This window comes from Marmota flaviventris, chromosome 14 (genome assembly GCF_047511675.1).
Source record: "Marmota flaviventris isolate mMarFla1 chromosome 14, mMarFla1.hap1, whole genome shotgun sequence".
Lineage (NCBI taxonomy): Eukaryota > Metazoa > Chordata > Mammalia > Rodentia > Sciuridae > Marmota > Marmota flaviventris.
The window spans coordinates 75696325-75714658 of NC_092511.1; the positions used below are offsets into that span (position 1 = coordinate 75696325).

At 66.9% G+C, this 18334-nt stretch overlaps 8 non-coding genes across 8 annotated transcripts; all 8 read left to right on the top strand.

Annotated features, from left to right (window-relative positions):
• Positions 1–487: 487 nt before the first annotated feature.
• LOC139701937 (5S ribosomal RNA) lies at positions 488–606 on the top strand. Its single transcript, XR_011704536.1, has one exon. It is a non-coding gene; the product is annotated as a 5S ribosomal RNA (ribosomal RNA).
• A 2397-nt stretch (positions 607–3003) lies between these two features.
• LOC139701948 (5S ribosomal RNA) lies at positions 3004–3122 on the top strand. Its single transcript, XR_011704547.1, has one exon. It is a non-coding gene; the product is annotated as a 5S ribosomal RNA (ribosomal RNA).
• A 2396-nt stretch (positions 3123–5518) lies between these two features.
• On the top strand, positions 5519–5637 carry LOC139701959 (5S ribosomal RNA). Its single transcript, XR_011704558.1, has one exon. It is a non-coding gene; the product is annotated as a 5S ribosomal RNA (ribosomal RNA).
• Positions 5638–8045: 2408 nt separating this feature from the next.
• Positions 8046–8164, top strand: LOC139701971 (5S ribosomal RNA). The gene has a single exon (XR_011704570.1). It is a non-coding gene; the product is annotated as a 5S ribosomal RNA (ribosomal RNA).
• Positions 8165–10555: 2391 nt separating this feature from the next.
• LOC139701969 (5S ribosomal RNA) lies at positions 10556–10675 on the top strand. The gene has a single exon (XR_011704568.1). It is a non-coding gene; the product is annotated as a 5S ribosomal RNA (ribosomal RNA).
• A 2390-nt stretch (positions 10676–13065) lies between these two features.
• LOC139701972 (5S ribosomal RNA) lies at positions 13066–13184 on the top strand. The gene has a single exon (XR_011704571.1). It is a non-coding gene; the product is annotated as a 5S ribosomal RNA (ribosomal RNA).
• A 2382-nt stretch (positions 13185–15566) lies between these two features.
• Positions 15567–15685, top strand: LOC139701974 (5S ribosomal RNA). The gene has a single exon (XR_011704572.1). It is a non-coding gene; the product is annotated as a 5S ribosomal RNA (ribosomal RNA).
• Positions 15686–18065: 2380 nt separating this feature from the next.
• Positions 18066–18184, top strand: LOC139701975 (5S ribosomal RNA). Its single transcript, XR_011704573.1, has one exon. It is a non-coding gene; the product is annotated as a 5S ribosomal RNA (ribosomal RNA).
• Positions 18185–18334: the final 150 nt, after the last annotated feature.

Here is an 18334-nt window from a genome sequence, read left to right on the forward strand (position 1 = left end):
GGACACTGAAACGGCCAGGGCTTCTGGGCTTCTCCGCCTGGCGAAAGGCGGGGTGGGCGTGGCGGTGGGGGGCCGGGGGTCCGTGGGGGGGTTGGGGTCGCGGGAGGCCTGGGCCTTGGCGAGGAGCGGCGGAGGAGGCCAGGCCACGCCAGGCCACGCCAGGCCGGGGCGGGGCGGTGCGATCCCTGCGGGCGCTTGGTGGGGCTCGCGGTAAGTGGAGCCAGGTGGAGAGCGGCGGTGTTGGAGGCGGGACTCAGCCAGTCCCAGTCTCCCAGGACCCCTGGGCCGCTGCCCGGTGGAGTCAGGTCGGAGCGGAGCGTGAGAGCCCCCAGCCTTGAGTTGAGTTGGGCTGGGCTGCGCTGTTGTGGGGCGGGCGAGGGAGGCCCCCTGCGACCACCCCCTCCGATTTCCCCCCTCCACCCCCCTCCCGTGACTGAAGGGTGGAACCCGGAGCAGGCTCTTGAGGCGCCCCCGGGCGGCCCTCCCCGTCTACGGCCATACCACCCTGAACGCGCCCGATCTCGTCTGATCTCGGAAGCTAAGCAGGGTCGGGCCTGGTTAGTACTTGGATGGGAGACCGCCTGGGAATACCGGGTGCTGTAGGCTTTTGCGCCCCCTTCCCACACACACTTTTAACTTGCGTGGCCCCGAGAGACAGGCCGTGACCCCCGGGCCCTCGGGCCAGGGCGCAGGCGCAGCCCTGGGCTGCCGGTCGCTGTCCCTTCAGGCCTGCGGCTGGCCTCCCGACGACCAGCGCCCAGCGCCTGCAACAAGGCCCACAGGCCTGGCTCTCCCCAGGGACGCTAGGACACTCACTCCATGAGACCCCGCTGAGCCGAGCCAGGTCCAGGCCACGACCCTCCATGTGCACCCAGACCGACCCCCCCACCCCTCGGCCTGGAGGATGGGGTGTGTGGGGGGGCGACACCCGCCTTCCCCAGAACACGGGGCCCACCCGCGGGGCCCGCTCCCTCACCCGTTCCTGCCACACAAGCAGAACCTTGACACCCAGATCCTGGGAGTGGGAGAGTCCATCGAGCGTCTCTGCCTGGGTCCTTCTCTCTTTGCACCACCTCCGCAAGGTCCCTCCTGTGTCTCTACCTCCTTCCCCACCGCCTTCCTCCGTGAGGGTCCCCCTGAGTCTATCTCTCTCTCTGCCTGTCTCTCCCTTTCACTCTCATCGGAGCAGCAGATGTCTCTGTGGGTCCCTGTTCATCCATCTCTCCTTCTCTCTTGTGCCTCTCTTGGCCTGTGAGGAGGCATCCCTGTCTCCATCTCCCACTCAATCCCTCTCTGGCCTTGACTCTCCTCTCTCTCTCTCTCTCTCTCTCTCTCTCTCTCTCTCTCACACACACACACACACACACACACACACACACAGAGACACACACTCACCCCTCTACCCCCCACCCAACCCCAGCCAACTCACTCTGGGCTGCAAGTCACCAGGTCCATGGTAGCCTGGAGACTGGGCAGTCACAGGTTCTCTCATCTCCCATCTAACTTCCCATGGATGTAAGAGTGGATTCACACATCACCCTTGAAGTGCGCGCAGGACTTCAGGGTGTGTGCTCAGCAGAGGCTGAGAGAGGGCCGAGGAGGCCACAGGGTCTTAGGAGTCTGCGCTGAGAGCCAAGCAAGAGAGCAGATGGCAAAAGAGGGCAGGCGCTCCTGAAAGAGGAGGAAGCAGCCTTCAGAGCAGGCAAGCGGTTCGGGGCCAGGGGGTTGCCATGGAGGACCAGGTGCCAAGAGGAGTTGAAGCCTGGCCGGTGGGGACAGGGAAGCAGAGGCCCCTTGGTCGCGGTCACCGGTCCACCTGCAGAGGACAGGACAAGACGCAGGGCCTGACGACCCGGTGGGCGCGTGTCCCCGCAACGCAACCACCGCTCCCCTCCCTCCCCCCTCTCCCCCCTGCAATGCTTGCAGGGGAGGGGGCTTTCCGTCTGGTGAGGCCGCCGACTAAGCTCCCACAGGGGTTTGAATCAGGGTGCTTCTTCCACAGGCGGTCCTTTCCTGGACACTGGACAGAGGGGTCTATGCCCTTCCTCAGGGCGGTGCTGTGCACGTGCTGGTCGTTGACTGGTACCAACAAGGCGCAGAGCCCTCCGACCTTGGCATTGGGTCCGAAGGGGGTGACTGCGGTGGCTTTGCAGAGTGGGCCCGAAACTCAGGGCGAGGCACGACCCCAGCGGCGCACTTCTGAGCCTGGCCGGGCGACTGACTGACTGGGAGCCAGCGGGCCGCTGCCCCCGGCCACCCTCTGCCCGGTTTTCCCTGAGTCCCTGAGTGTGTTCCTCCCTCCTGCCCTCCCTGTGCGTGGCTCCACTCGCCAGGCACGCTCAGGGGACGTGTGTGGCCGGCGGCTGGCCATTGCCCAGTCGGACTGCATTTCCGCCTGGGGCGCAGGGCCTCTGTCAGGGTCCCTGGGGTGTCCGAGGGGGGTGCCCGCCTGCCTCTCCGCCCCTGGCTCTCTGGGCTCCGGGCTAGGCTAGGCTAGGTTCGCGCGCGCGGGACACTGAAACGGCCAGGGCTTCTGGGCTTCTCCGCCTGGCGAAAGGCGGGGTGGGCGTGGCGGTGGGGGGCCGGGGGTCCGTGGGGGGGTTGGGGTCGCGGGAGGCCTGGGCCTTGGCGAGGAGCGGCGGAGGAGGCCAGGCCACGCCAGGCCACGCCAGGCCGGGGCGGGGCGGTGCGATCCCTGCGGGCGCTTGGTGGGGCTCGCGGTAAGTGGAGCCAGGTGGAGAGCGGCGGTGTTGGAGGCGGGACTCAGCCAGTCCCAGTCTCCCAGGACCCCTGGGCCGCTGCCCGGTGGAGTCAGGTCGGAGCGGAGCGTGAGAGCCCCCAGCCTTGAGTTGAGTTGGGCTGGGCTGCGCTGTTGTGGGGCGGGCGAGGGAGGCCCCCTGCGACCACCCCCTCCGATTTCCCCCCTCCACCCCCCTCCCGTCCCCTGGACTGAAGGGTGGAACCCGGAGCAGGCTCTTGAGGCGCCCCCGGGCGGCCCTCCCCGTCTACGGCCATACCACCCTGAACGCGCCCGATCTCGTCTGATCTCGGAAGCTAAGCAGGGTCGGGCCTGGTTAGTACTTGGATGGGAGACCGCCTGGGAATACCGGGTGCTGTAGGCTTTTGCGCCCCCTTCCCACACACACTTTTAACTTGCGTGGCCCCGAGAGACAGGCCGTGACCCCCGGGCCCTCGGGCCAGGGCGCAGGCGCAGCCCTGGGCTGCCGGTCGCTGTCCCTTCAGGCCTGCGGCTGGCCTCCCGACGACCAGCGCCCAGCGCCTGCAACAAGGCCCACAGGCCTGGCTCTCCCCAGGGACGCTAGGACACTCACTCCATGAGACCCCGCTGAGCCGAGCCAGGTCCAGGCCACGACCCTCCATGTGCACCCAGACCGAACCCCCCCACCCCTCGGCCTGGAGGATGGGGTGTGTGGGGGGGCGACACCCGCCTTCCCCAGAACACGGGGCCCACCCGCGGGGCCCGCTCCCTCACCCGTTCCTGCCACACAAGCAGAACCTTGACACCCAGATCCTGGGAGTGGGAGAGTCCATCGAGCGTCTCTGCCTGGGTCCTTCTCTCTTTGCACCACCTCCGCAAGGTCCCTCCTGTGTCTCTACCTCCTTCCCCACCGCCTTCCTCCGTGAGGGTCCCCCTGAGTCTATCTCTCTCTCTGCCTGTCTCTCCCTTTCACTCTCATCGGAGCAGCAGATGTCTCTGTGGGTCCCTGTTCATCCATCTCTCCTTCTCTCTTGTGCCTCTCTTGGCCTGTGAGGAGGCATCCCTGTCTCCATCTCCCACTCAATCCCTCTCTGGCCTTGACTCTCCTCTCTCTCTCTCTCTCTCTCTCTCTCTCTCTCTCTCACACACACACACACACACACACACACACACACAGAGACACACACTCACCCCTCTACCCCCCACCCAACCCCAGCCAACTCACTCTGGGCTGCAAGTCACCAGGTCCATGGTAGCCTGGAGACTGGGCAGTCACAGGTTCTCTCATCTCCCATCTAACTTCCCATGGATGTAAGAGTGGATTCACACATCACCCTTGAAGTGCGCGCAGGACTTCAGGGTGTGTGCTCAGCAGAGGCTGAGAGAGGGCCGAGGAGGCCACAGGGTCTTAGGAGTCTGCGCTGAGAGCCAAGCAAGAGAGCAGATGGCAAAAGAGGGCAGGCGCTCCTGAAAGAGGAGGAAGCAGCCTTCAGAGCAGGCAAGCGGTTCGGGGCCAGGGGGTTGCCATGGAGGACCAGGTGCCAAGAGGAGTTGAAGCCTGGCCGGTGGGGACAGGGAAGCAGAGGCCCCTTGGTCGCGGTCACCGGTCCACCTGCAGAGGACAGGACAAGACGCAGGGCCTGACGACCCGGTGGGCGCGTGTCCCCGCAACGCAACCACCGCTCCCCTCCCTCCCCCCTCTCCCCCCTGCAATGCTTGCAGGGGAGGGGGCTTTCCGTCTGGTGAGGCCGCCGACTAAGCTCCCACAGGGGTTTGAATCAGGGTGCTTCTTCCACAGGCGGTCCTTTCCTGGACACTGGACAGAGGGGTCTATGCCCTTCCTCAGGGCGGTGCTGTGCACGTGCTGGTCGTTGACTGGTACCAACAAGGCGCAGAGCCCTCCGACCTTGGCATTGGGTCCGAAGGGGGTGACTGCGGTGGCTTTGCAGAGTGGGCCCGAAACTCAGGGCGAGGCACGACCCCAGCGGCGCACTTCTGAGCCTGGCCGGGCGACTGACTGACTGGGAGCCAGCGGGCCGCTGCCCCCGGCCACCCTCTGCCCGGTTTTCCCTGAGTCCCTGAGTGTGTTCCTCCCTCCTGCCCTCCCTGTGCGTGGCTCCACTCGCCAGGCACGCTCAGGGGACGTGTGTGGCCGGCGGCTGGCCATTGCCCAGTCGGACTGCATTTCCGCCTGGGGCGCAGGGCCTCTGTCAGGGTCCCTGGGGTGTCCGAGGGGGGTGCCCGCCTGCCTCTCCGCCCCTGGCTCTCTGGGCTCCGGGCTAGGCTAGGCTAGGTTCGCGCGCGCGGGACACTGAAACGGCCAGGGCTTCTGGGCTTCTCCGCCTGGCGAAAGGCGGGGTGGGCGTGGCGGTGGGGGGCCGGGGGTCCGTGGGGGGGTTGGGGTCGCGGGAGGCCTGGGCCTTGGCGAGGAGCGGCGGAGGAGGCCAGGCCACGCCAGGCCACGCCAGGCCGGGGCGGGGCGGTGCGATCCCTGCGGGCGCTTGGTGGGGCTCGCGGTAAGTGGAGCCAGGTGGAGAGCGGCGGTGTTGGAGGCGGGACTCAGCCAGTCCCAGTCTCCCAGGACCCCTGGGCCGCTGCCCGGTGGAGTCAGGTCGGAGCGGAGCGTGAGAGCCCCCAGCCTTGAGTTGAGTTGGGCTGGGCTGCGCTGTTGTGGGGCGGGCGAGGGAGGCCCCCTGCGACCACCCCCTCCGATTTCCCCCCTCCACCCCCCTCCCGTCCCCTGGACTGAAGGGTGGAACCCGGAGCAGGCTCTTGAGGCGCCCCCGGGCGGCCCTCCCCGTCTACGGCCATACCACCCTGAACGCGCCCGATCTCGTCTGATCTCGGAAGCTAAGCAGGGTCGGGCCTGGTTAGTACTTGGATGGGAGACCGCCTGGGAATACCGGGTGCTGTAGGCTTTTGCGCCCCCTTCCCACACACACTTTTAACTTGCGTGGCCCCGAGAGACAGGCCGTGACCCCCGGGCCCTCGGGCCAGGGCGCAGGCGCAGCCCTGGGCTGCCGGTCGCTGTCCCTTCAGGCCTGCGGCTGGCCTCCCGACGACCAGCGCCCAGCGCCTGCAACAAGGCCCACAGGCCTGGCTCTCCCCAGGGACGCTAGGACACTCACTCCATGAGACCCCGCTGAGCCGAGCCAGGTCCAGGCCACGACCCTCCATGTGCACCCAGACCGAACCCCCCCACCCCTCGGCCTGGAGGATGGGGTGTGTGGGGGGGCGACACCCGCCTTCCCCAGAACACGGGGCCCACCCGCGGGGCCCGCTCCCTCACCCGTTCCTGCCACACAAGCAGAACCTTGACACCCAGATCCTGGGAGTGGGAGAGTCCATCGAGCGTCTCTGCCTGGGTCCTTCTCTCTTTGCACCACCTCCGCAAGGTCCCTCCTGTGTCTCTACCTCCTTCCCCACCGCCTTCCTCCGTGAGGGTCCCCCTGAGTCTATCTCTCTCTCTGCCTGTCTCTCCCTTTCACTCTCATCGGAGCAGCAGATGTCTCTGTGGGTCCCTGTTCATCCATCTCTCCTTCTCTCTTGTGCCTCTCTTGGCCTGTGAGGAGGCATCCCTGTCTCCATCTCCCACTCAATCCCTCTCTGGCCTTGACTCTCCTCTCTCTCTCTCTCTCTCTCTCTCTCTCTCTCTCTCTCTCACACACACACACACACACACACACACACACACAGAGACACACACTCACCCCTCTACCCCCCACCCAACCCCAGCCAACTCACTCTGGGCTGCAAGTCACCAGGTCCATGGTAGCCTGGAGACTGGGCAGTCACAGGTTCTCTCATCTCCCATCTAACTTCCCATGGATGTAAGAGTGGATTCACACATCACCCTTGAAGTGCGCGCAGGACTTCAGGGTGTGTGCTCAGCAGAGGCTGAGAGAGGGCCGAGGAGGCCACAGGGTCTTAGGAGTCTGCGCTGAGAGCCAAGCAAGAGAGCAGATGGCAAAAGAGGGCAGGCGCTCCTGAAAGAGGAGGAAGCAGCCTTCAGAGCAGGCAAGCGGTTCGGGGCCAGGGGGTTGCCATGGAGGACCAGGTGCCAAGAGGAGTTGAAGCCTGGCCGGTGGGGACAGGGAAGCAGAGGCCCCTTGGTCGCGGTCACCGGTCCACCTGCAGAGGACAGGACAAGACGCAGGGCCTGACGACCCGGTGGGCGCGTGTCCCCGCAACGCAACCACCGCTCCCCTCCCTCCCCCCTCTCCCCCCTGCAATGCTTGCAGGGGAGGGGGCTTTCCGTCTGGTGAGGCCGCCGACTAAGCTCCCACAGGGGTTTGAATCAGGGTGCTTCTTCCACAGGCGGTCCTTTCCTGGACACTGGACAGAGGGGTCTATGCCCTTCCTCAGGGCGGTGCTGTGCACGTGCTGGTCGTTGACTGGTACCAACAAGGCGCAGAGCCCTCCGACCTTGGCATTGGGTCCGAAGGGGGTGACTGCGGTGGCTTTGCAGAGTGGGCCCGAAACTCAGGGCGAGGCACGACCCCAGCGGCGCACTTCTGAGCCTGGCCGGGCGACTGACTGACTGGGAGCCAGCGGGCCGCTGCCCCCGGCCACCCTCTGCCCGGTTTTCCCTGAGTCCCTGAGTGTGTTCCTCCCTCCTGCCCTCCCTGTGCGTGGCTCCACTCGCCAGGCACGCTCAGGGGACGTGTGTGGCCGGCGGCTGGCCATTGCCCAGTCGGACTGCATTTCCGCCTGGGGCGCAGGGCCTCTGTCAGGGTCCCTGGGGTGTCCGAGGGGGGTGCCCGCCTGCCTCTCCGCCCCTGGCTCTCTGGGCTCCGGGCTAGGCTAGGCTAGGTTCGCGCGCGCGGGACACTGAAACGGCCAGGGCTTCTGGGCTTCTCCGCCTGGCGAAAGGCGGGGTGGGCGTGGCGGTGGGGGCCGGGGGTCCGTGGGGGGGTTGGGGTCGCGGGAGGCCTGGGCCTTGGCGAGGAGCGGCGGAGGAGGCCAGGCCACGCCAGGCCACGCCAGGCCGGGGCGGGGCGGTGCGATCCCTGCGGGCGCTTGGTGGGGCTCGCGGTAAGTGGAGCCAGGTGGAGAGCGGCGGTGTTGGAGGCGGGACTCAGCCAGTCCCAGTCTCCCAGGACCCCTGGGCCGCTGCCCGGTGGAGTCAGGTCGGAGCGGAGCGTGAGAGCCCCCAGCCTTGAGTTGAGTTGGGCTGGGCTGCGCTGTTGTGGGGCGGGCGAGGGAGGCCCCCTAGGCCCCCTGCGACCACCCCCTCCCGATTCCCCCCTCCACCCCCCTCCCGTCCCCTGGACTGAAGGGTGGAACCCGGAGCAGGCTCTTGAGGCGCCCCCGGGCGGCCCTCCCCGTCTACGGCCATACCACCCTGAACGCGCCCGATCTCGTCTGATCTCGGAAGCTAAGCAGGGTCGGGCCTGGTTAGTACTTGGATGGGAGACCGCCTGGGAATACCGGGTGCTGTAGGCTTTTGCGCCCCCTTCCCACACACACTTTTAACTTGCGTGGCCCGAGAGACAGGCCGTGACCCCCGGGCCCTCGGGCCAGGGCGCAGGCGCAGCCCTGGGCTGCCGGTCGCTGTCCCTTCAGGCCTGCGGCTGGCCTCCCGACGACCAGCGCCCAGCGCCTGCAACAAGGCCCACAGGCCTGGCTCTCCCCAGGGACGCTAGGACACTCACTCCATGAGACCCCGCTGAGCCGAGCCAGGTCCAGGCCACGACCCTCCATGTGCACCCAGACCGAACCCCCCACCCCTCGGCCTGGAGGATGGGGTGTGTGGGGGGGCGACACCCGCCTTCCCCAGAACACGGGGCCCACCCGCGGGGCCCGCTCCCTCACCCGTTCCTGCCACACAAGCAGAACCTTGACACCCAGATCCTGGGAGTGGGAGAGTCCATCGAGCGTCTCTGCCTGGGTCCTTCTCTCTTTGCACCACCTCCGCAAGGTCCCTCCTGTGTCTCTACCTCCTTCCCCACCGCCTTCCTCCGTGAGGGTCCCCCTGAGTCTATCTCTCTCTCTGCCTGTCTCTCCCTTTCACTCTCATCGGAGCAGCAGATGTCTCTGTGGGTCCCTGTTCATCCATCTCTCCTTCTCTCTTGTGCCTCTCTTGGCCTGTGAGGAGGCATCCCTGTCTCCATCTCCCACTCAATCCCTCTCTGGCCTTGACTCTCTCTCTCTCTCTCTCTCTCTCTCTCTCTCTCTCTCTCTCACACACACACACACACACACACACACACACAGAGACACACACTCACCCCTCTACCCCCCACCCAACCCCAGCCAACTCACTCTGGGCTGCAAGTCACCAGGTCCATGGTAGCCTGGAGACTGGGCAGTCACAGGTTCTCTCATCTCCCATCTAACTTCCCATGGATGTAAGAGTGGATTCACACATCACCCTTGAAGTGCGCGCAGGACTTCAGGGTGTGTGCTCAGCAGAGGCTGAGAGAGGCCGAGGAGGCCACAGGGTCTTAGGAGTCTGCGCTGAGAGCCAAGCAAGAGAGCAGATGGCAAAAGAGGGCAGGCGCTCCTGAAAGAGGAGGAAGCAGCCTTCAGAGCAGGCAAGCGGTTCGGGGCCAGGGGGTTGCCATGGAGGACCAGGTGCCAAGAGGAGTTGAAGCCTGGCCGGTGGGGACAGGGAAGCAGAGGCCCCTTGGTCGCGGTCACCGGTCCACCTGCAGAGGACAGGACAAGACGCAGGGCCTGACGACCCGGTGGGCGCGTGTCCCCGCAACGCAACCACCGCTCCCCTCCCTCCCCCCTCTCCCCCCTGCAATGCTTGCAGGGGAGGGGGCTTTCCGTCTGGTGAGGCCGCCGACTAAGCTCCCACAGGGGTTTGAATCAGGGTGCTTCTTCCACAGGCGGTCCTTTCCTGGACACTGGACAGAGGGGTCTATGCCCTTCCTCAGGGCGGTGCTGTGCACGTGCTGGTCGTTGACTGGTACCAACAAGGCGCAGAGCCCTCCGACCTTGGCATTGGGTCCGAAGGGGTGACTGCGGTGGCTTTGCAGAGTGGGCCCGAAACTCAGGGCGAGGCACGACCCCAGCGGCGCACTTCTGAGCCTGGCCGGGCGACTGACTGACTGGGAGCCAGCGGGCCGCTGCCCCCGGCCACCCTCTGCCCGGTTTTCCCTGAGTCCCTGAGTGTGTTCCTCCCTCCTGCCCTCCCTGTGCGTGGCTCCACTCGCCAGGCACGCTCAGGGGACGTGTGTGGCCGGCGGCTGGCCATTGCCCAGTCGGACTGCATTTCCGCCTGGGGCGCAGGGCCTCTGTCAGGGTCCCTGGGGTGTCCGAGGGGGGTGCCCGCCTGCCTCTCCGCCCCTGGCTCTCTGGGCTCCGGGCTAGGCTAGGCTAGGTTCGCGCGCGCGGGACACTGAAACGGCCAGGGCTTCTGGGCTTCTCCGCCTGGCGAAAGGCGGGGTGGGCGTGGCGGTGGGGGGCCGGGGGTCCGTGGGGGGGTTGGGGGTCGCGGGAGGCCTGGGCCTTGGCGAGGAGCGGCGGAGGAGGCCAGGCCACGCCAGGCCACGCCAGGCCGGGGCGGGGCGGTGCGATCCCTGCGGGCGCTTGGTGGGGCTCGCGGTAAGTGGAGCCAGGTGGAGAGCGGCGGTGTTGGAGGCGGGACTCAGCCAGTCCCAGTCTCCCAGGACCCCTGGGCCGCTGCCCGGTGGAGTCAGGTCGGAGCGGAGCGTGAGAGCCCCCAGCCTTGAGTTGAGTTGGGCTGGGCTGCGCTGTTGTGGGGCGGGCGAGGGAGGCCCCCTGCGACCACCCCCTCCGATTTCCCCCCTCCACCCCCCTCCCGTCCCCTGGACTGAAGGGTGGAACCCGGAGCAGGCTCTTGAGGCGCCCCGGGCGGCCCTCCCCGTCTACGGCCCATACCACCCTGAACGCGCCCGATCTCGTCTGATCTCGGAAGCTAAGCAGGGTCGGGCCTGGTTAGTACTTGGATGGGAGACCGCCTGGGAATACCGGGTGCTGTAGGCTTTTGCGCCCCCTTCCCACACACACTTTTAACTTGCGTGGCCCCGAGAGACAGGCCGTGACCCCCGGGCCCTCGGGCCAGGGCGCAGGCGCAGCCCTGGGCTGCCGGTCGCTGTCCCTTCAGGCCTGCGGCTGGCCTCCCGACGACCAGCGCCCAGCGCCTGCAACAAGGCCCACAGGCCTGGCTCTCCCCAGGGACGCTAGGACACTCACTCCATGAGACCCCGCTGAGCCGAGCCAGGTCCAGGCCACGACCCTCCATGTGCACCCAGACCGAACCCCCCCACCCCTCGGCCTGGAGGATGGGGTGTGTGGGGGGCGACACCCGCCTTCCCCAGAACACGGGGCCCACCCGCGGGGCCCGCTCCCTCACCCGTTCCTGCCACACAAGCAGAACCTTGACACCCAGATCCTGGGAGTGGGAGAGTCCATCGAGCGTCTCTGCCTGGGTCCTTCTCTCTTTGCACCACCTCGCAAGGTCCCTCCTGTGTCTCTACCTCCTTCCCCACCGCCTTCCTCCGTGAGGGTCCCCCTGAGTCTATCTCTCTCTCTGCCTGTCTCTCCCTTTCACTCTCATCGGAGCAGCAGATGTCTCTGTGGGTCCCTGTTCATCCATCTCTCCTTCTCTCTTGTGCCTCTCTTGGCCTGTGAGGAGGCATCCCTGTCTCCATCTCCCACTCAATCCCTCTCTGGCCTTGACTCTCCTCTCTCTCTCTCTCTCTCTCTCTCTCTCTCTCTCACACACACACACACACACACACACACACACACAGAGACACACACTCACCCCTCTACCCCCCACCCAACCCCAGCCAACTCACTCTGGGCTGCAAGTCACCAGGTCCATGGTAGCCTGGAGACTGGGCAGTCACAGGTTCTCTCATCTCCCATCTAACTTCCCATGGATGTAAGAGTGGATTCACACATCACCCTTGAAGTGCGCGCAGGACTTCAGGGTGTGTGCTCAGCAGAGGCTGAGAGAGGGCCGAGGAGGCTACAGGGTCTTAGGAGTCTGCGCTGAGAGCCAAGCAAGGAGCAGATGGCAAAAGAGGGCAGGCGCTCCTGAAAGAGGAGGAAGCAGCCTTCAGAGCAGGCAAGCGGTTCGGGGCCAGGGGGTTGCCATGGAGGACCAGGTGCCAAGAGGAGTTGAAGCCTGGCCGGTGGGGACAGGGAAGCAGAGGCCCCTTGGTCGCGGTCACCGGTCCACCTGCAGAGGACAGGACAAGACGCAGGGCCTGACGACCCGGTGGGCGCGTGTCCCCGCAACGCAACCACCGCTCCCCTCCCTCCCCCCTCTCCCCCCTGCAATGCTTGCAGGGGAGGGGGCTTTCCGTCTGGTGAGGCCGCCGACTAAGCTCCCACAGGGGTTTGAATCAGGGTGCTTCTTCCACAGCGGTCCTTTCCTGGACACTGGACAGAGGGGTCTATGCCCTTCCTCAGGGCGGTGCTGTGCACGTGCTGGTCGTTGACTGGTACCAACAAGGCGCAGAGCCCTCCGACCTTGGCATTGGGTCCGAAGGGGGTGACTGCGGTGGCTTTGCAGAGTGGGCCCGAAACTCAGGGCGAGGCACGACCCCAGCGGCGCACTTCTGAGCCTGGCCGGGCGACTGACTGACTGGGAGCCAGCGGGCCGCTGCCCCCGGCCACCCTCTGCCCGGTTTTCCCTGAGTCCCTGAGTGTGTTCCTCCCTCCTGCCCTCCCTGTGCGTGGCTCCACTCGCCAGGCACGCTCAGGGGACGTGTGTGGCCGGCGGCTGGCCATTGCCCAGTCGGACTGCATTTCCGCCTGGGGCGCAGGGCCTCTGTCAGGGTCCCTGGGGTGTCCGAGGGGGGTGCCCGCCTGCCTCTCCGCCCCTGGCTCTCTGGGCTCCGGGCTAGGCTAGGCTAGGTTCGCGCGCGCGGGACACTGAAACGGCCAGGGCTTCTGGGCTTCTCCGCCTGGCGAAAGGCGGGGTGGGCGTGGCGGTGGGGGGCCGGGGGTCCGTGGGGGGGTTGGGGTCGCGGGAGGCCTGGGCCTTGGCGAGGAGCGGCGGAGGAGGCCAGGCCACGCCAGGCCACGCCAGGCCGGGGCGGGGCGGTGCGATCCCTGCGGGCGCTTGGTGGGGCTCGCGGTAAGTGGAGCCAGGTGGAGAGCGGCGGTGTTGGAGGCGGGACTCAGCCAGTCCCAGTCTCCCAGGACCCCTGGGCCGCTGCCCGGTGGAGTCAGGTCGGAGCGGAGCGTGAGAGCCCCCAGCCTTGAGTTGAGTTGGGCTGGGCTGCGCTGTTGTGGGGCGGGCGAGGGAGGCCCCCTGCGACCACCCCCTCCGATTTCCCCCCTCCACCCCCCTCCCGTCCCCTGGACTGAAGGGTGGAACCCGGAGCAGGCTCTTGAGGCGCCCCCGGGCGGCCCTCCCCGTCTACGGCCATACCACCCTGAACGCGCCCGATCTCGTCTGATCTCGGAAGCTAAGCAGGGTCGGGCCTGGTTAGTACTTGGATGGGAGACCGCCTGGGAATACCGGGTGCTGTAGGCTTTTGCGCCCCCTTCCCACACACACTTTTAACTTGCGTGGCCCCGAGAGACAGGCCGTGACCCCCGGGCCCTCGGGCCAGGGCGCAGGCGCAGCCCTGGGCTGCCGGTCGCTGTCCCTTCAGGCCTGCGGCTGGCCTCCCGACGACCAGCGCCCAGCGCCTGCAACAAGGCCCACAGGCCTGGCTCTCCCCAGGGACGCTAGGACACTCACTCCATGAGACCCCGCTGAGCCGAGCCAGGTCCAGGCCACGACCCTCCATGTGCACCCAGACCGAACCCCCCCACCCCTCGGCCTGGAGGATGGGGTGTGTGGGGGGGCGACACCCGCCTTCCCCAGAACACGGGGCCCACCCGCGGGGCCCGCTCCCTCACCCGTTCCTGCCACACAAGCAGAACCTTGACACCCAGATCCTGGGAGTGGGAGAGTCCATCGAGCGTCTCTGCCTGGGTCCTTCTCTCTTTGCACCACCTCCGCAAGGTCCCTCCTGTGTCTCTACCTCCTTCCCCACCGCCTTCCTCCGTGAGGGTCCCCCTGAGTCTATCTCTCTCTCTGCCTGTCTCTCCCTTTCACTCTCATCGGAGCAGCAGATGTCTCTGTGGGTCCCTGTTCATCCATCTCTCCTTCTCTCTTGTGCCTCTCTTGGCCTGTGAGGAGGCATCCCTGTCTCCATCTCCCACTCAATCCCTCTCTGGCCTTGACTCTCCTCTCTCTCTCTCTCTCTCTCTCTCTCTCTCTCACACACACACACACACACACACACACACACACACTCACCCCTCTACCCCCCACCCAACCCCAGCCAACTCACTCTGGGCTGCAAGTCACCAGGTCCATGGTAGCCTGGAGACTGGGCAGTCACAGGTTCTCTCATCTCCCATCTAACTTCCCATGGATGTAAGAGTGGATTCACACATCACCCTTGAAGTGCGCGCAGGACTTCAGGGTGTGTGCTCAGCAGAGGCTGAGAGAGGGCCGAGGAGGCCACAGGGTCTTAGGAGTCTGCGCTGAGAGCCAAGCAAGAGAGCAGATGGCAAAAGAGGGCAGGCGCTCCTGAAAGAGGAGGAAGCAGCCTTCAGAGCAGGCAAGCGGTTCGGGGCCAGGGGGTTGCCATGGAGGACCAGGTGCCAAGAGGAGTTGAAGCCTGGCCGGTGGGGACAGGGAAGCAGAGGCCCCTTGGTCGCGGTCACCGGTCCACCTGCAGAGGACAGGACAAGACGCAGGGCCTGACGACCCGGTGGGCGCGTGTCCCCGCAACGCAACCACCGCTCCCCTCCCTCCCCCCTCTCCCCCCTGCAATGCTTGCAGGGGAGGGGGCTTTCCGTCTGGTGAGGCCGCCGACTAAGCTCCCACAGGGGTTTGAATCAGGGTGCTTCTTCCACAGGCGGTCCTTTCCTGGACACTGGACAGAGGGGTCTATGCCCTTCCTCAGGGCGGTGCTGTGCACGTGCTGGTCGTTGACTGGTACCAACAAGGCGCAGAGCCCTCCGACCTTGGCATTGGGTCCGAAGGGGGTGACTGCGGTGGCTTTGCAGAGTGGGCCCGAAACTCAGGGCGAGGCACGACCCCAGCGGCGCACTTCTGAGCCTGGCCGGGCGACTGACTGACTGGGAGCCAGCGGGCCGCTGCCCCCGGCCACCCTCTGCCCGGTTTTCCCTGAGTCCCTGAGTGTGTTCCTCCCTCCTGCCCTCCCTGTGCGTGGCTCCACTCGCCAGGCACGCTCAGGGGACGTGTGTGGCCGGCGGCTGGCCATTGCCCAGTCGGACTGCATTTCCGCCTGGGGCGCAGGGCCTCTGTCAGGGTCCCTGGGGTGTCCGAGGGGGGTGCCCGCCTGCCTCTCCGCCCCTGGCTCTCTGGGCTCCGGGCTAGGCTAGGCTAGGTTCGCGCGCGCGGGACACTGAAACGGCCAGGGCTTCTGGGCTTCTCCGCCTGGCGAAAGGCGGGGTGGGCGTGGCGGTGGGGGGCCGGGGGTCCGTGGGGGGGTTGGGGTCGCGGGAGGCCTGGGCCTTGGCGAGGAGCGGCGGAGGAGGCCAGGCCACGCCAGGCCACGCCAGGCCGGGGCGGGGCGGTGCGATCCCTGCGGGCGCTTGGTGGGGCTCGCGGTAAGTGGAGCCAGGTGGAGAGCGGCGGTGTTGGAGGCGGGACTCAGCCAGTCCCAGTCTCCCAGGACCCCTGGGCCGCTGCCCGGTGGAGTCAGGTCGGAGCGGAGCGTGAGAGCCCCCAGCCTTGAGTTGAGTTGGGCTGGGCTGCGCTGTTGTGGGGCGGGCGAGGGAGGCCCCCTGCGACCACCCCCTCCGATTTCCCCCCTCCACCCCCCTCCCGTCCCCTGGACTGAAGGGTGGAACCCGGAGCAGGCTCTTGAGGCGCCCCCGGGCGGCCCTCCCCGTCTACGGCCATACCACCCTGAACGCGCCCGATCTCGTCTGATCTCGGAAGCTAAGCAGGGTCGGGCCTGGTTAGTACTTGGATGGGAGACCGCCTGGGAATACCGGGTGCTGTAGGCTTTTGCGCCCCCTTCCCACACACACTTTTAACTTGCGTGGCCCCGAGAGACAGGCCGTGACCCCCGGGCCCTCGGGCCAGGGCGCAGGCGCAGCCCTGGGCTGCCGGTCGCTGTCCCTTCAGGCCTGCGGCTGGCCTCCCGACGACCAGCGCCCAGCGCCTGCAACAAGGCCCACAGGCCTGGCTCTCCCCAGGGACGCTAGGACACTCACTCCATGAGACCCCGCTGAGCCGAGCCAGGTCCAGGCCACGACCCTCCATGTGCACCCAGACCGAACCCCCCCACCCCTCGGCCTGGAGGATGGGGTGTGTGGGGGGGCGACACCCGCCTTCCCCAGAACACGGGGCCCACCCGCGGGGCCCGCTCCCTCACCCGTTCCTGCCACACAAGCAGAACCTTGACACCCAGATCCTGGGAGTGGGAGAGTCCATCGAGCGTCTCTGCCTGGGTCCTTCTCTCTTTGCACCACCTCCGCAAGGTCCCTCCTGTGTCTCTACCTCCTTCCCCACCGCCTTCCTCCGTGAGGGTCCCCCTGAGTCTATCTCTCTCTCTGCCTGTCTCTCCCTTTCACTCTCATCGGAGCAGCAGATGTCTCTGTGGGTCCCTGTTCATCCATCTCTCCTTCTCTCTTGTGCCTCTCTTGGCCTGTGAGGAGGCATCCCTGTCTCCATCTCCCACTCAATCCCTCTCTGGCCTTGACTCTCCTCTCTCTCTCTCTCTCTCTCTCTCTCTCTCTCACACACACACACACACACACACACACACACACTCACCCCTCTACCCCCCACCCAACCCCAGCCAACTCACTCTGGGCTGCAAGTCACCAGGTCCATGGTAGCCTGGAGACTGGGCAGTCACAGGTTCTCTCATCTCCCATCTAACTTCCCATGGATGTAAGAGTGGATTCTCACATCACCCTTGAAGTGCGCGCAGGACTTCAGGGTGTGTGCTCAGCAGAGGCTGAGAGAGGGCCGAGGAGGCCACAGGGTCTTAGGAGTCTGCGCTGAGAGCCAAGCAAGAGAGCAGATGGCAAAAGAGGGCAGGCGCTCCTGAAAGAGGAGGAAGCAGCCTTCAGAGCAGGCAAGCGGTTCGGGGCCAGGGGGTTGCCATGGAGGACCAGGTGCCAAGAGGAGTTGAAGCCTGGCCGGTGGGGACAGGGAAGCAGAGGCCCCTTGGTCGCGGTCACCGGTCCACCTGCAGAGGACAGGACAAGACGCAGGGCCTGACGACCCGGTGGGCGCGTGTCCCCGCAACGCAACCACCGCTCCCCTCCCTCCCCCCTCTCCCCCCTGCAATGCTTGCAGGGGAGGGGGCTTTCCGTCTGGTGAGGCCGCCGACTAAGCTCCCACAGGGGTTTGAATCAGGGTGCTTCTTCCACAGGCGGTCCTTTCCTGGACACTGGACAGAGGGGTCTATGCCCTTCCTCAGGGCGGTGCTGTGCACGTGCTGGTCGTTGACTGGTACCAACAAGGCGCAGAGCCCTCCGACCTTGGCATTGGGTCCGAAGGGGGTGACTGCGGTGGCTTTGCAGAGTGGGCCCGAAACTCAGGGCGAGGCACGACCCCAGCGGCGCACTTCTGAGCCTGGCCGGGCGACTGACTGACTGGGAGCCAGCGGGCCGCTGCCCCCGGCCACCCTCTGCCCGGTTTTCCCTGAGTCCCTGAGTGTGTTCCTCCCTCCTGCCCTCCCTGTGCGTGGCTCCACTCGCCAGGCACGCTCAGGGGACGTGTGTGGCCGGCGGCTGGCCATTGCCCAGTCGGACTGCATTTCCGCCTGGGGCGCAGGGCCTCTGTCAGGGTCCCTGGGGTGTCCGAGGGGGGTGCCCGCCTGCCTCTCCGCCCCTGGCTCTCTGGGCTCCGGGCTAGGCTAGGCTAGGTTCGCGCGCGCGGGACACTGAAACGGCCAGGGCTTCTGGGCTTCTCCGCCTGGCGAAAGGCGGGGTGGGCGTGGCGGTGGGGGGCCGGGGGTCCGTGGGGGGGTTGGGGTCGCGGGAGGCCTGGGCCTTGGCGAGGAGCGGCGGAGGAGGCCAGGCCACGCCAGGCCACGCCAGGCCGGGGCGGGGCGGTGCGATCCCTGCGGGCGCTTGGTGGGGCTCGCGGTAAGTGGAGCCAGGTGGAGAGCGGCGGTGTTGGAGGCGGGACTCAGCCAGTCCCAGTCTCCCAGGACCCCTGGGCCGCTGCCCGGTGGAGTCAGGTCGGAGCGGAGCGTGAGAGCCCCCAGCCTTGAGTTGAGTTGGGCTGGGCTGCGCTGTTGTGGGGCGGGCGAGGGAGGCCCCCTGCGACCACCCCCTCCGATTTCCCCCCTCCACCCCCCTCCCGTCCCCTGGACTGAAGGGTGGAACCCGGAGCAGGCTCTTGAGGCGCCCCCGGGCGGCCCTCCCCGTCTACGGCCATACCACCCTGAACGCGCCCGATCTCGTCTGATCTCGGAAGCTAAGCAGGGTCGGGCCTGGTTAGTACTTGGATGGGAGACCGCCTGGGAATACCGGGTGCTGTAGGCTTTTGCGCCCCCTTCCCACACACACTTTTAACTTGCGTGGCCCCGAGAGACAGGCCGTGACCCCCGGGCCCTCGGGCCAGGGCGCAGGCGCAGCCCTGGGCTGCCGGTCGCTGTCCCTTCAGGCCTGCGGCTGGCCTCCCGACGACCAGCG